Consider the following 13,800-nt stretch of genomic DNA (forward strand, 5'->3'; position numbering starts at 1 on the left):
TCACATTGTTTCTATATTTTCCGAGGTGTGTTTTTTAATTGTGGATATACACGGAAAATCCTGCAGGAAAATTTTCAGAAATGTAAAAATTGAATTCGGGAAAAATTGCGCACTACACAGCCAAGTCTGCCAATGACTGATGAAATGCTATATTTATTCACCAAAGAAAATGTAGTCCAAAGGGAACTTTTATACTGCCTTTCTCTTTAACACCATATTGTATCATCTAATTACCTCACTTCTGTTTTATGCACCTTATAAAACATATTTTGTTATTCTTGCGATTGTTATTTGCTTTTGCAGTTGGTGTTTGGCTTCAAATTCCTTGCTATTTTCCTGTTATTATGGTTATGGTTGTTTCTCCCATATGTATCTCTTATTAGGCATTTTACTATTGACAGATTGGAGTATGTTACTTCTGTGATGTTACTTGGGTTCTAACTATTTAACCTCTCTTTCAGGTTGGTGGGAATTTTCTCCCTTCTTAAAAGTTTACCCTTTTGGCAGTCCAATCCCATGAGTATGACAGATATACACTAGGCATCCTGCACTCATTTACTTAGTGCAAGTTTGACCTTTACCCTTCTCACCTCTTCTGGCTAAGGATAGCCTTGGTTTTTGCCATCTTTGTCTGTCAAGTCGTTGAAGTTTTCTATTTGGAACATAGGAACATCGGAACAGGAGTAGGTCATTCAGCCCCTTGTGCCTGTTCTGCCATTCAGTGAGATCATGGCTGATCTGTACCCTAACTCCATTTACTTGTCTTGGCTTCATATCCCTTAATACCCTTGGCTAGCAAAAATCAATCAATCCCAGATTTAAAATGATTAATTGAGCCAGCACCAACTGCTTTTTGTGGAATAGAATTCCAAACTTCTACCACCCTTTGTGTGAAGAAGTGTTTCCGAACTTCTCTCCTGAATGACCTGGCTCTGATTTTAAGGATATGTCCCCTTGTCCAAGACTTCCCCACCAGTGGAGAAAGTTTCTCTCTATCTACCCTATCAATTCCTTTCAAAATCCTAAAAACCTCAATCAAATCACCCCTTACCCTTCTATACTCCAGGGAATACAAGCCTAGTTTATGTAATCTCTCCTCCTCATTTGACCCTTGGAGCCCTGGTAACATTCTGGTGAATCTGCGCTGCACTCCTTCCAAGGTTAATATATCCTTTTTATGTGCAGTATCCGTAACTGTACATAGTACTCCAGATGTGATCATAGAATCCTGGAAGCATAGAATGGTTACAGCACAGAAGGAGGCCATGCGGCCTATCAAGTCCATGCCGGCTCTTTGTAAGAGCAATCCAGTTAGTCCCATCCCTCGCTATTTCCCCGTAGCCCTACAATTTCTTTCCCTTCAAGTATTCATCCAATTCTTTTTTGAAAGCCATGATTGAATCTGCTTCCACCACCCTTTCAGGCAGTGCATTCCAGATCATAACCACTCGCTGCGTAAAAAAGGTTTCTCCTCATATTGCCTTTGGTTCCTTTGCCAATCACCTTAAATCTGTGTCCTTTGGTTCTCAACCCTTCTGCCAATGGGAACAGTTTCTCTTTATTTACTTTATCTAAACCCTTCTTGATTTTGAGCACTTCTATCAAATCTCCTCTTAACCTTCTCTGCTCTAAGGAGAACAACCCCAGCTTCTCCAGTCTATCCACGTAACTGAAGTCCCTCAACCCTGGAACCATTCTAGCAAATCTTTTCTGCACCCTCTCTAAGGTCTTCACATCCTTCTAAAGTGCGGTGCCCAGAATTGGAGACAATACTCCAGCTGTGGCTGAACCAGTGTTTTATAAAGGTTCAATATAACTTCCTTGCTTTTGTATTCTATGCCTCTATTTATAAAGCCCAGGATCCAGTTTATTTTTTAATCGCTTTCTTAGCCTGTTCTGCCATCTTCAAAGATTTGTGCACATATACCCACAGGTCTCTCTGCTCCTACATCCCCTTTAGAATTGTACCATTTAGTTAATATTACAACTCCTCATTCTCCCTGCCAAAATGTATCACTTCACACTTCTCTGTGTTAAATTTCATCTGACATGTGTCCGCCCATTCCACCAGCCTGTCTATGTCCTCTTGAAGTCTGTTACCATCCTCTTCACGGTTTACTACACTTCCAAGTTTTGTGTCATCCACAAATTTTAAAATTGTGCCCTGCACACCCAAGTCCAAGTCATTAATATATATCAAAAAAAGCCATGGTACCGACCCCTGGGAACACCACTGCATACCTTCTTCCAGTCCGAGACACAACAATTCACCACTACCCTTCCCTGTCTTTCCTGAACATCTTGGGCTCAATTTTGAAAATGGTGACGTGTTGGCAGCAGACGGGGGGTGGTGGTGGGGTGGGGTGGTGGTGAAGGTGCGTGTGGCAAACCCGAATAAAAATCTTACAGTTTCTGACGCGATCGCAATGTAATTGATGATGATTAAAGTTCTTTCCGGTTTTCGCGCCAGGCAGCCAGCCGGATTAGCAGGATTTCTGCCGACAGGAGCTGCAACGCGAGGATGGGGGGGGGAGAGAAAGAGAGAGAGCGAGATGTCATCCGGCGATGGAACGGAAGATCGGTGGGGGGGCAGGGGAAGATCGGGGGGGGAGAGGCGAAGATTGAGGAGGAGAGAGGAAGATCGGGGGGACAGGGGAAGATCAGGGGGGACACTGGGGGGGACATCGGGGGGGGGGGGGGGTGAAGAAGAGGTGATCGGGGGCACATCGGGGGATGAAGAAGAGTAGATTGGAGAGGGAGACATCGGACATTGGAGCAGGGTGGAAAGGTAGGTTGATCTTGTGTTTTAACTTTGTGGAATGGTTTGTTATTTAATTTATTTTGTTTCTTTTTGCCTGATCCGGCTGTGAAACCAGACGTGAATCAGAAGTAGTGGGAAAGCCGCCCAGGTAAGTTAAAAATCGTTCTAAGTACCTAATATGTCACAAGTAAAGTGCCTTAAGTACTCAATGAGGTACATTTTGTTTTTTAACTATCACCCCGCCGGCTTTATTGCGGGTCGCTTTAATTGTGAAGTCGACGGGTTGGAGCTGGCTTCTGAACCCGCTCTGCATTTCTGCAATTTTCGCAGCCCCCACCACCCCCGCCCCCGCAATTTATGTTTAAAATTGAGCCCCTTGTGTCCAGGAATATTTAGGACCCAACCCTACCCGTTTTTGAGCCAGGTCTCTGTTGTCGCCACTACATCATATTCCCATGTGGCCCTTTGTGCCTGCAGCTCACCAACCTTATTTACCATGCTTTGTGCGTTTACACACATGCACTCTAAACCTATCTTAGACCTTCTCGTATTCTCTCTCAGTCTGATCCCAGCTAATACTGTACTATTTCCTACTCTAGTGCCATCTGTCTCTCCTAATCTTTTGTGCACCTTGCTTCTCTTTTCTAATGCTACATCTTGGTGCCCATCCCCCTGCCAATTTAGTTTAAACCCTCCCCCACAGCACTAGTGAACCTCCCGCGAGGACATTGGTCCCAGCTCTGTTGAGGTCTAACCAGGGCTTTCTATGGCTGTAGCAAAACTTCCTTGCCTTTATATTCTAGCCCTATAGTTATAAAGGCTAACATTCCTTTAGCCTTTTTGATTATTTTTTGTACCTGACTACTACATTTTAGTGATCGGTGTACATGGACCCATAAATCTCTTTGGACCTCCACTGTTCCTAGCTTTTCATCATTTAAAAAATATTTGGATCGATCCTTTTTTGGTCCAAAATGGATGACCTCACACTTACCTGCATTGAAATCTATCTGCCACAGTTTTCCCCACTCCCTTAATCTATTAATGTCTCTTTGTAATTTCATGTTCCCGTCTACACTACTTACTATGCCATCTATATTTGTGTCTTGGATATATGGCTCTCTATTATGTTATCTATGTCATTAATAAATATAATGAATAGTTGAGGCCCCAGCACAGATCCTTGTGAAACACCACTAGTCACTTCCTTCCAATTCAAGTGCGTATCTACGCTCTGTCTTCTGCCGCCTAACCAATCTCCTAACCAGGTTAATTTCCATTAAGGTCTGTATTCACTTTTCTACTTTGGGTTCACTGGTTCTTGGTCTCTTTACCTGTACTGCCCAGTTATATGTAGGTTTCAGCTTCTAATTGTGACTCTGCTGGTTGGATGCTATGCGAGGCTAACACAGCAAAATAATCGTTTTCAGGGAAGTGTACGGATCATTCTTCACTGCCTTATATTACATGTAGAATTGAAAGGATATTGAAAGTAAGTAAATGAATGATCCCTTGCTCCCACTGCTGAAAGTGACTGTCAGCTAATATTAGGCAGGATAGCCTGAATTTGAACATCTATTTGAATAATAGGTTATTTGCTATTGTATTGTATGGAGAATTGAGTTTTACTTTGAATTTAAAAACATTTTTCTTTTATACAATTTAGGGCACATATAAAAAATTGTAATTTTCAACTCTTCCTGGGAAAATACCACTAAATTAAGAACATAAAAAAGTCAGCGGAAAAGAAAAACACTCTTAGGTCTACCAAACCTCAATAAATCAACCACAGCTACCTGACTAATCACCATGACTTCTCTCCACAAATGCATTCTAGATCCGATGAATAGGAACATAGGAATTGCTACATGAGACAAGACCAAGGTCCATCTAGTTCGCCTGCTACCATCCTGGTAGTCGCATGATACAATGATAATGGAGTTGTTGACTAATTGTAGCAATCAATCTCTATCGATTAGTCTAGGCTGGATTTTATGAATTTGCACCCTGGGTGAGGGGCTTCGTGCAATATTGGAAATTTGAACATGGAGGTCAGTAGGTCCCACAGAATTTCCCATCTGTGAAAATTAATGAATGGAAAGTTCTGTAAGTCCTGCTGACGTCCAACATAAACTCATAACATGTACCGTATGGTGTCCATCATTCATACTGCTTTATTCACTCATCTGATTAGTAAGTAAAGTATTGCATTACTGAATGTTTGTACCCTGTATCCAAGACATAAGAACATAAGAAATAGGAGCAGGAGTAGGCCATACGGCCCCTCGAGCTTGTACTTAAAACATCTCTTCAGATAACGGTGACTTATTGTGGCATTTAAGAACAAAAAGGTACAGAAGTTCATAAGTTAATTTCACACTCAAGAATTTTCATTTATATATGCGGGTAGAAAAAAAGAATACAGATATTGATATTTGCTGCTGTGGACATTTTTTCTGAATATGAGACAAATTACTTTATATATTTATTAGCTTGTAATAGCAATGCATTGAAAGCAAAACAAGGACCCAAGCTTAAATAAAATATGCAGTGATATTATAATAGGTCTTACTTTAGTTGCTACAATAATAGGTTAATCAAAATGTCTGTCCCTGTTTTGAGTTTAATTTTCAAGGTTGCTGGCCCTGCTTTCAACAATGTTCCCAAAACCATCTCTGTAACATTCATTCATAATCTGTCACTAACTTGGCCCAGACATTTATGTGTGCCAACGCTGATGGTTGTGAGGTGTCGGTCGTTGCAGAAAGTCAACTGTTTTACATTCCCGTATTCAATGCTTCAACTAAGGTATGACCTATTATTATATTACTGTATATTATTCAGCTTGACTTAGTAGGTAGCACTCTTGCTTTTGAGTCAGAGGATTGTGGGTTCAAATCTCACTCCAAAACTTGAACATAATCTAGATGGATACTGCAGTACTGAGGGAATGCTACATTGTTGGAGGAGCCAGGCTATGGATGATGGCTGTGTACCTGTTCTAGTAATTCTGGTGGATGGTAAAGATCCAATGGTACTATTTCAAAGGAGAGCAGGAAGTTCTGGCCAATAATACTTCCTTAATCACCATCATCAAAAAACAGATTAACTGGTATTCATCTCAGTGGTGTTTCTGGGAATCTTGCTATGTTCAAAATGTCATATTTGCCGACATAACATCAACCATTGCTAGTCACTTAGGGATGTTTCTGAGAATTGTACTATATAAATGCAAGGCTGTTTTTCTTTTAGAGGCTACTGTTTGCCACATTCAGGCAAATGACATTCTTGAATCCCCATTTGACCAGGTTGCAATTCTTGCCATTGCCATTGCCATCCTTTTACAGTTCAGGACACATTATTGTTTCTTTGGTAGATGTCATTTGCAACTCATATGCCAGTTGGATTGCCAGTCTTGAGATGTAACAAGGAAGAGGTCCACATGCCATCTCTCTATCATATTTAAGGGATATGGAGAAAGTGCAAAACAATTTACAAGCATAATACCAGAAATGAGAGAGTACAACTATCAGGAAAGACTGAACAGGCTGGGGCTCTTATCTCTAGAAAAGAGAAGGCTGAGGGGTGACCTAATAATGGTCTTTAAAATTATGAAGGGATTTGATAGGGTCGACGTAGAGAAAATGTTTCCTCTTGTGGGGGAGTCTAAAACTGGGGGCCATAAATATAACTTGGTCACTAATAAATGAAATAAGGAATTCAGGAGAAAGTTCTTTACTCAGAGAGTGGTGAGAATGTGGAACTCGCTGCCACGTGGGGTGGTTGAGGCGAATGGCATAGATATATTTAAGGGGAATTAGATAAGTACATGAGGATGAAAGGAATAGAAGGTTATGCTGATAGGATTAGATGAAGTAGGGTGGGAGGAGGCTCGTGTGGAGCATAAACACCGGTGTAGACCAGTTGGGCTGAATGGCCTGTTTCTGTGCTGTAATTTCTATATAATTCTATGTAAGAGGTCCACCATTCACTGGAGCTATAGTTATAGATTTATAGTCATCCACTTTGGACCTAATAAATATCAATCAGAGTATTTTCTAAATGATGAGAAGCTAGGAAATGTGGAGGAGCAGAGAGACTTAGGAGTCCAAGTACAGAAATCACTAAAAGCTCGAGGACAGGTACAAAAACTAATTAAAAAGACTAATGGAAGGTTAGCCTTCATCTCAAGGGGGCTGGAATAGAAAGGGGTGGAAGTTATGTTACAATTGTATAAAGCTCTGGTTAAACCACATCTGGAGTACTGCGTTCAGTTCTGGGCACTGCACCTAAGGAAGGATATATTGGCCTTGGAGGGGGTGCAGCGCAGATTCACCAGAATGATACCAGAGCTAAAAGGGTTAAATTATGAGGACAGGTTGCATAGACTAGGCTTGTATACCCTTGAGTATAGAAGATTAAGGGGTGAGGTAATTGAGGTTTTTAAGATGATTGTAGGATTTGATAGGGTAGATAGAGAGAAACTATTTCCTCTGGTAGGGGAGTCCAGAACAAGGGGGCATAACCTTAAAATTACAGCCAGGCCATTCGGGGATGATGTCAAGATGTACTTCTTCACACAAAGGGTAATGGAAATTTGGAACTCTCTCCCCCAAAAAAGCTGTTAAGGCTAGGCCATTTAAAAATTTCAAAACTGAGATTGATAGATTTTTGTTAGGCAAGGTTATCAAGGGATATAGAATCTAGGTGGGTAAATGGAGTTAAGATATAGATCAGCCATGATCTAACTGAATGGCAGAACAGGTTCGAGGGGCTTAATAGCCTTCTCCTGTTTCAATGTTCCTATAACTTTAACAAAAACATCTATTACTGGTAAGGTGACTAAAAGAAGGGCAAGTGTCTTGTAGCTGCTCTAAGTGTTCTATAGCAGTAATATGCACTCTTCCCAGTAGCTTATGTTAACAAGACAGGATAAATCACCTTATAGCCCGGAGTTTATGAAAAGCTAAGCCATACTGACCAGGAAGGTCCCAGGTTCAATCCTGGTCTGTGCTGATCTCATGGAGACATAGGAGGACTAGAATTGGCCTCCAAACCCTGAGAAAGGAAAAAGAAAATTTGTCAAGTTTCCTCCCCCAGATGGCCATTTAGCAACCCCTGCTGTAAGTATTGGTGTGTGGGCTACAATTGAGGACAAGATTGGGTTCAGTTATTTGCCAACCTTCACAGTCAAGAATAATGGTCACTTGGGCACTGTACTCATTGGCCATGAAACTGTACTCTAGGAAAGAGATCATGTGGGCGATTTTCAATTACAGCGTTAATCGGGCAGGCATTGGGCAGTGCTCGCTCAAAGGAGTCATTGTTTGGCCGGAGCCATTTTCGTGGTCGGGCTTCATTTAAATTAATTCGGTGAGCTGCCAGCTTGCAACACACCCTGTATAGGCAGCTCACTGCTCCAGCAGAGCAGCCGATTTTGAAAGGCCTTCAGCTGCACCTTAAAAGGGAGGGGTAGAAGCATCGGAAGTGAAGGGAAGCATTAGTTTTGAACAGCATGCAAATTTTTTGCAGCACCAATAGCAACAGGGTTGTTTGAGGCTCAAAAGCCACAAGTGACTACAGTGAAAATGAGTCCCACACTTGCTTCCAGTTTTCCCTGACTGCAGCCATGATTCCCTTTAATGGACGTTCAAACTGGCCGGCTCCCGACTTCTACCGCCCATGATCGGTGGGCGGGAGCACTCTGGCAGGAGCTTCAGCCACCAAGATCAAGGTCTGCCTGCGATACAGGTAGATCCTCAACAGTAAGTCGGTGCTTCAACTATATGCGGAATTTTGGTCCCATTACCACTCCACTTTTAAGCGCAAACAAGGAGGTGGGAAGATGAAAATCCCTCCCCCACCTCATCCCCCATGTTGTCAGAAGAGATGGGGAAGGTAGGAAATGGGAGAATAATCCTTTAAAGAAAACTATCTCCGATGAAGTATTTAAGGCAAAAGGGATTACGCAGAAAAATGAATGGACAGAAAATCATGTGATTTCCTGATATAAACTCCAGGCAAGCAAGGCTCCATGCCAGAAGTGCGCAAGTGAAATACTTACCCTTATGCAATCTTATCTGACTTAATACTTTGTTTTGAAATCCAGTAACCAGCCTCTCCACTTTCTTTAGGCTTCTTAATCTATTCTCTTCTGTGTATTCAGGCCTGCTGAAAAGTATTGTTTCCACAAAATTCAACAAAGATACACAAGGTTTTGCTTTGCTTTGAAACCATCAGCTTTATGTTCCACAGTCTGTCCTTCCATCTGTTGCCTTGATGATTATTGACAGGGTTAGCTCCATGAGGATTTCTGACAGGCTCTACAATTGTAAAGTTAAAGCGTGAAAACTTCTAGAGATCTTGTATCACTCAGCGTATTGCTTTGTTGCCCTGGTGAAGATTGGGAGCTTACAATGAGAGATGTCCTTTGTTTGCTTCATGTAGTAAAATTGTAAATACGTTTATGATAAACTGGCTTCTAATTTAGTAACACCCAGCACAAAGGAGAAATCTTCATCTATCTTCATCTTCTGGAATGGCAATTTAAGTTCTGACAAAGGGTCAACGACCTGAAGCATTAAATCTGTTTCTTTCTCCACAGATGCTGCCTGACTGGCTGAGTATTTCCAGCATTTTCTGTTTTTATTTCAGATTTCCAGCATCCGCAGTATTTTGCTTTTGAATCTTCATCCAGTGTGGGGCAACCACAGGTGTAATTCGTATCTTGAAAATGCTCTTATTTACCTATTAGTAAAAGGCATATTCTTCCACAGAAGGTTTAACTTCACTCCACAACAAAAAACAATTAAACAGCACTTAGCATGTCAGAAAGTTTCAACATTAAGCCAGAAGCTCCATGATCCGTTACGAGGAACTAAAACATGCTTCTGAAACAAAAAAAATCTTTCCCTTAATTAGGGATGCCCGGAATACTTCTGGAATGGCAATTTAAATTTTCTGCCGCTGCAGCGCCATTCCTGATCACTCAGTGACGTCACTGGCTGTCGGCGCAGGGAAGACTTCAGCTCAGTGACGTCAACCCTGCAACCGCAGGGAGTCTAGATCAGCTGGTGTGCAGGGAACAATCAGGAGTAGGGAATTGGTGGGGAGACGAGAGGGAGACTGGGGATCAGGGTTCGGGGGAGAGAGGGGAAATGAGGGTAAGGGGGTGGGGAGGGTTTGGGGAGAGGGAGAGAGAATGAGGGTGTGGGTGAGAGGGGATTGGGCAGAGAGGGAGACTGGGGAATGAGGGTCAAGGGAAAGAATGGCGGTGGAGGATAGGGGAGAGAGGGAAATAGGGGTCGGGAGATGGGGGGGTCAGAGTAGAGAGAGAATAGGGATGGGGCTGATGGTGTGAGGGAGAACTGGGATGAGGGTTCAGGGAGGGAGTGGGAAACTAGGGAATGAGTATGGGGGTCCAATGATGGAGTCTCAGGGAGAGGAAGAGAGAGTAGAAAAGTTCTTGAACAGAGGGCTATTAGACAATGGAATACTTCGCCACAAGTGGCTATTGAGGTAGAGATTAGAACATCATTTAAAAGGGAATGGATAAATATTTGAAAAGGAGGAATATAAAAGGATCTGGGGGGAATGGGGTTACAGGAGAGAGTGCCAGCACTGGCACAGGCTCCGAGAGCCAAATGGCCTCCTCTGCTGTCACTTCCGTGATTCTATTAAAATTCTCCTTTATTGAGTCCAAGTCTAAGGAGTGGTTTAGAAATGTTGGTGCGGAGCTGAGTTTAGGACGATTTGCCCTGTGAGAAGAGCCCCAAACCCTGAGCCTGCTGCCCTTTGTGCAATCTCTCGGTTTGGTTTAGGTTGGTCTGTGCTGGCTGGTTTTGATGTGTGAAGTCCAAGCACAGATCGGCTCTGACCGAGGCTCCCAGTTCAGAGTGTTACCTTTGCACGGAACCTGAGTTCAAGGAGATGGGGAGAGAGGTCCAATAGTATTTGCAAACATCATGCGGTCATGCGTCACGTGATAATGCATCACGTGATCAGATGTCACATAGTCAGAACATCACGTGACCAAACCTCCAGGAATGCCTCCAACCAGAGTTGCCAACACGAACCTTGATCTGTGGAAAGGGTGTCACTCATCAATTTGTTTCCTTCTCCTTTCTTACCACCATTGCTCTCTTTGCACAACTGCCCACTCACCACATCACTGATGCTTCCCATTCATAGAAACTGCTGGTCCCACCATTTGCCCTGATTATAAATTTCAGGCCTACTGTGCTCTGCTTATAAACGCTGGTCGTATTCCCCAATAAGCACTTCTCCTATTCTGGTCCTATTGTCTGGTGAGCAGCAATTCTGCCCCTTGAAAACTCTGCTCCCACGGACAATGGCACTTCCCCCTTGCATGACTGCTGCAGCTGCCAAGTCAGACAGCTGTATTAATATTAATTATGTTGAAAGGTAAAAATGTCCTGTTTTGGCCACTGCTGATATATGGTTTTGGATAACTCTGAGATGGAAAGAACAGGTAATAGTAAGGAACAAGAACTCAGAAGAAAGGTGCAACAATGTAGGAAAAATGTCTAATACAGGACCAGGATCAGCATAAATAGACCTCGAATTAACTAACTGTAATTAATGGTGGGGATTACATATTAGATAACTAAAATCCTCCCAATCCATGTAAATTAAGTAAATCGTGTTTCAAAGGGATGCATTACATCAGACCCAAGAATGTTATAGTTGACTGCAAATAACGTATTTGATAAGTAGGGTTGAATAATAGCATTTCTTCCATAACCCTATTCTTTCCCTGGTAGGTGTCCAATTTCAGAAACCTAGCATTAATAATAGATAAGGGGTAATTTTTCGACTTCCGATGGGAGCCTTGTCTTTTCACTGCAAGTCACAAAGATTGGGATATCAGTCCCTAGTTGACAGGGTGAAGTAGATGGCCTGATTTGTTTACTTCTCTTTCCAACTTCCTTGTATACAAGCTTTTTGAAGATTTCAAAGCACTACATATGTAATAAATAAGCAAAAAATCATAAATACACAATATTAACATTGATAGTAAATGACAATCCATTTAGAAAATACAGTAATCTCAACCCTTTTCCTACTTCACCTATGAACACATTTGAATAATCTAAAAATGTAATGAACCTCTTCTCTTTAGTATAACCCAATTAAATAATCCCATCACTAGGAAATGGGGGGGGGTGTAAATCTCTGTTAGTGGCCAAAATGGCAGCCAAGGCACACCAGAACGGAGAGGCCCGAAGACCATCCTAAATTGGTTATTATACCCCGAGCTGCGGGCACCAATTGGACAACCTGACTCAACACATGGTTGGGGCCTAACCAATTTCGGCCAGCTCAGAGGCCGGCGCAGTTCCACGGGTTAGACCAGGGAGGGAGGCAATTGGGAGGGGAGGAGGTAATCAGGAGGGGGAAAGGTGTTCTTAGGAGGGGGAAAGGGCATGATCAGGAGGAGGGGGGGGGTGACTGCGGGCCAACGGCGGCCACAGCCTTAAAGTGGCGGCAGTAGGAGCACTCCTGAAAAAGCAGTCCTTTTAACCAATTTTGCAAAGGGGTCCAGAAATGGGAATATCAAAATAAGGCCTGAGCTCATTTCAGGCGGCCACCATGGCTGCCTAAATAAAAAGGTCCTGTCGCACTTAGCAGTGGTCCGGTGCGCACGCCAAATATGGGCCGGCCTTTTCACTGCTAAATTTGTCATCGTTCCCCCCCATTTTACACACTTAAAATGTGTGCAATGATGTTGAATTGAGGGCCTGGGGTTTCTCAACTCTGTTTAGCAAATAAATTTGACGAATGATTTTGACCTTTGGTTTTGGAGAAGCACTTGTCTTGTCTTATTGACAGGAATGAAATGATCCCTCCAAGTGACTGTTGATAAGTAATGCCAGTCACATCATCGTACGTATTTTGTCTGTTAGTAACACAAAACAAAAAATCTTTGACTGTGTGACAACATTTAATGTGAAATGATGTGAGTCTATCATCTCTGGAAATTATGCAATAGAATTTCTGATAGGTATGTGGAGGCAGTGGAATTGCCACAGCTGCCTCAGTTACGCATGGCTAAGCCTGACCAATCTTTCGGAGTCATGCCCTATTAGGCATTCAGAGTGACCTCTCAGCATGTAATCAGCCAGTGTTTTGCAGTTTGCTGATTCAGGGACAGGATATTCAGGACTGCTGCAGATATCTAAAGGCTTGCAGCAGTCTTTTAAAGGGAATTGGATTTTTGGAGGAAAAAAAGTTTGTCAACATTTGTTCAGCACTACACAGTGTGAGAATGCAGCAGTGGTATGTCCAAACACTGAGGTTTCTTGATTCAGCAGTGGAAGGCTGCTGAAAAAAGTGGGGCACAGGAGGCATTCACTGTTTGGCACTCGAGGGCACGTTCCCCTCAGCAGATCAGTTCAAAATGCATAGGACGAGGTGGCACTCTATGTCAATGCAGAGGACACCTAGAGAACCCGATTCCAAAATTGCAGACCTGAGAAATTTAGCTAAGGTGAAGCTATCTACCATTATCTTATATTAATATAAGATTAATACTTGAAGTTCTTCGGGCACTGACATTTTAATACGGCTTCGCTAAAAAATCTTTCTCACAAAACTTAGCTGCATGATGCATATAAATGTGCTCACATCCACAATGGACTGCAGGGTGAGCATTTGACTGTCATTTTATATGCTCCTGACACTTCCAACATCTGAACACTGCTTCTCATCTTACAGGACAATTCAGCACGTAACATTAGGGGGGAAAATCCACTTGGAAGGGAAAAGCCCATAAACATCAAGCCCTTGAGTGCATTAAAAGTGGCTATGCTCGAAATCATTGGCACAGATTGCATAGAGGGAGTGTGGGGGCGGGGGGGGGTGAAGTCTGAGGCCTCACCCAAACTAAAGGCTGGTAACATTTTTGCTTCTACCCCCACACACTCATGCCCCCCAGCCATAAACTCAAGCATAACATGATGGCCCACAGTATTGTTGTGTAAGCAATATTTGAAAGGGTATCATGCAGCCAGCATTCA

Source organism: Heptranchias perlo, chromosome 6, assembly GCF_035084215.1.
Source record: "Heptranchias perlo isolate sHepPer1 chromosome 6, sHepPer1.hap1, whole genome shotgun sequence".
Lineage (NCBI taxonomy): Eukaryota > Metazoa > Chordata > Chondrichthyes > Hexanchiformes > Hexanchidae > Heptranchias > Heptranchias perlo.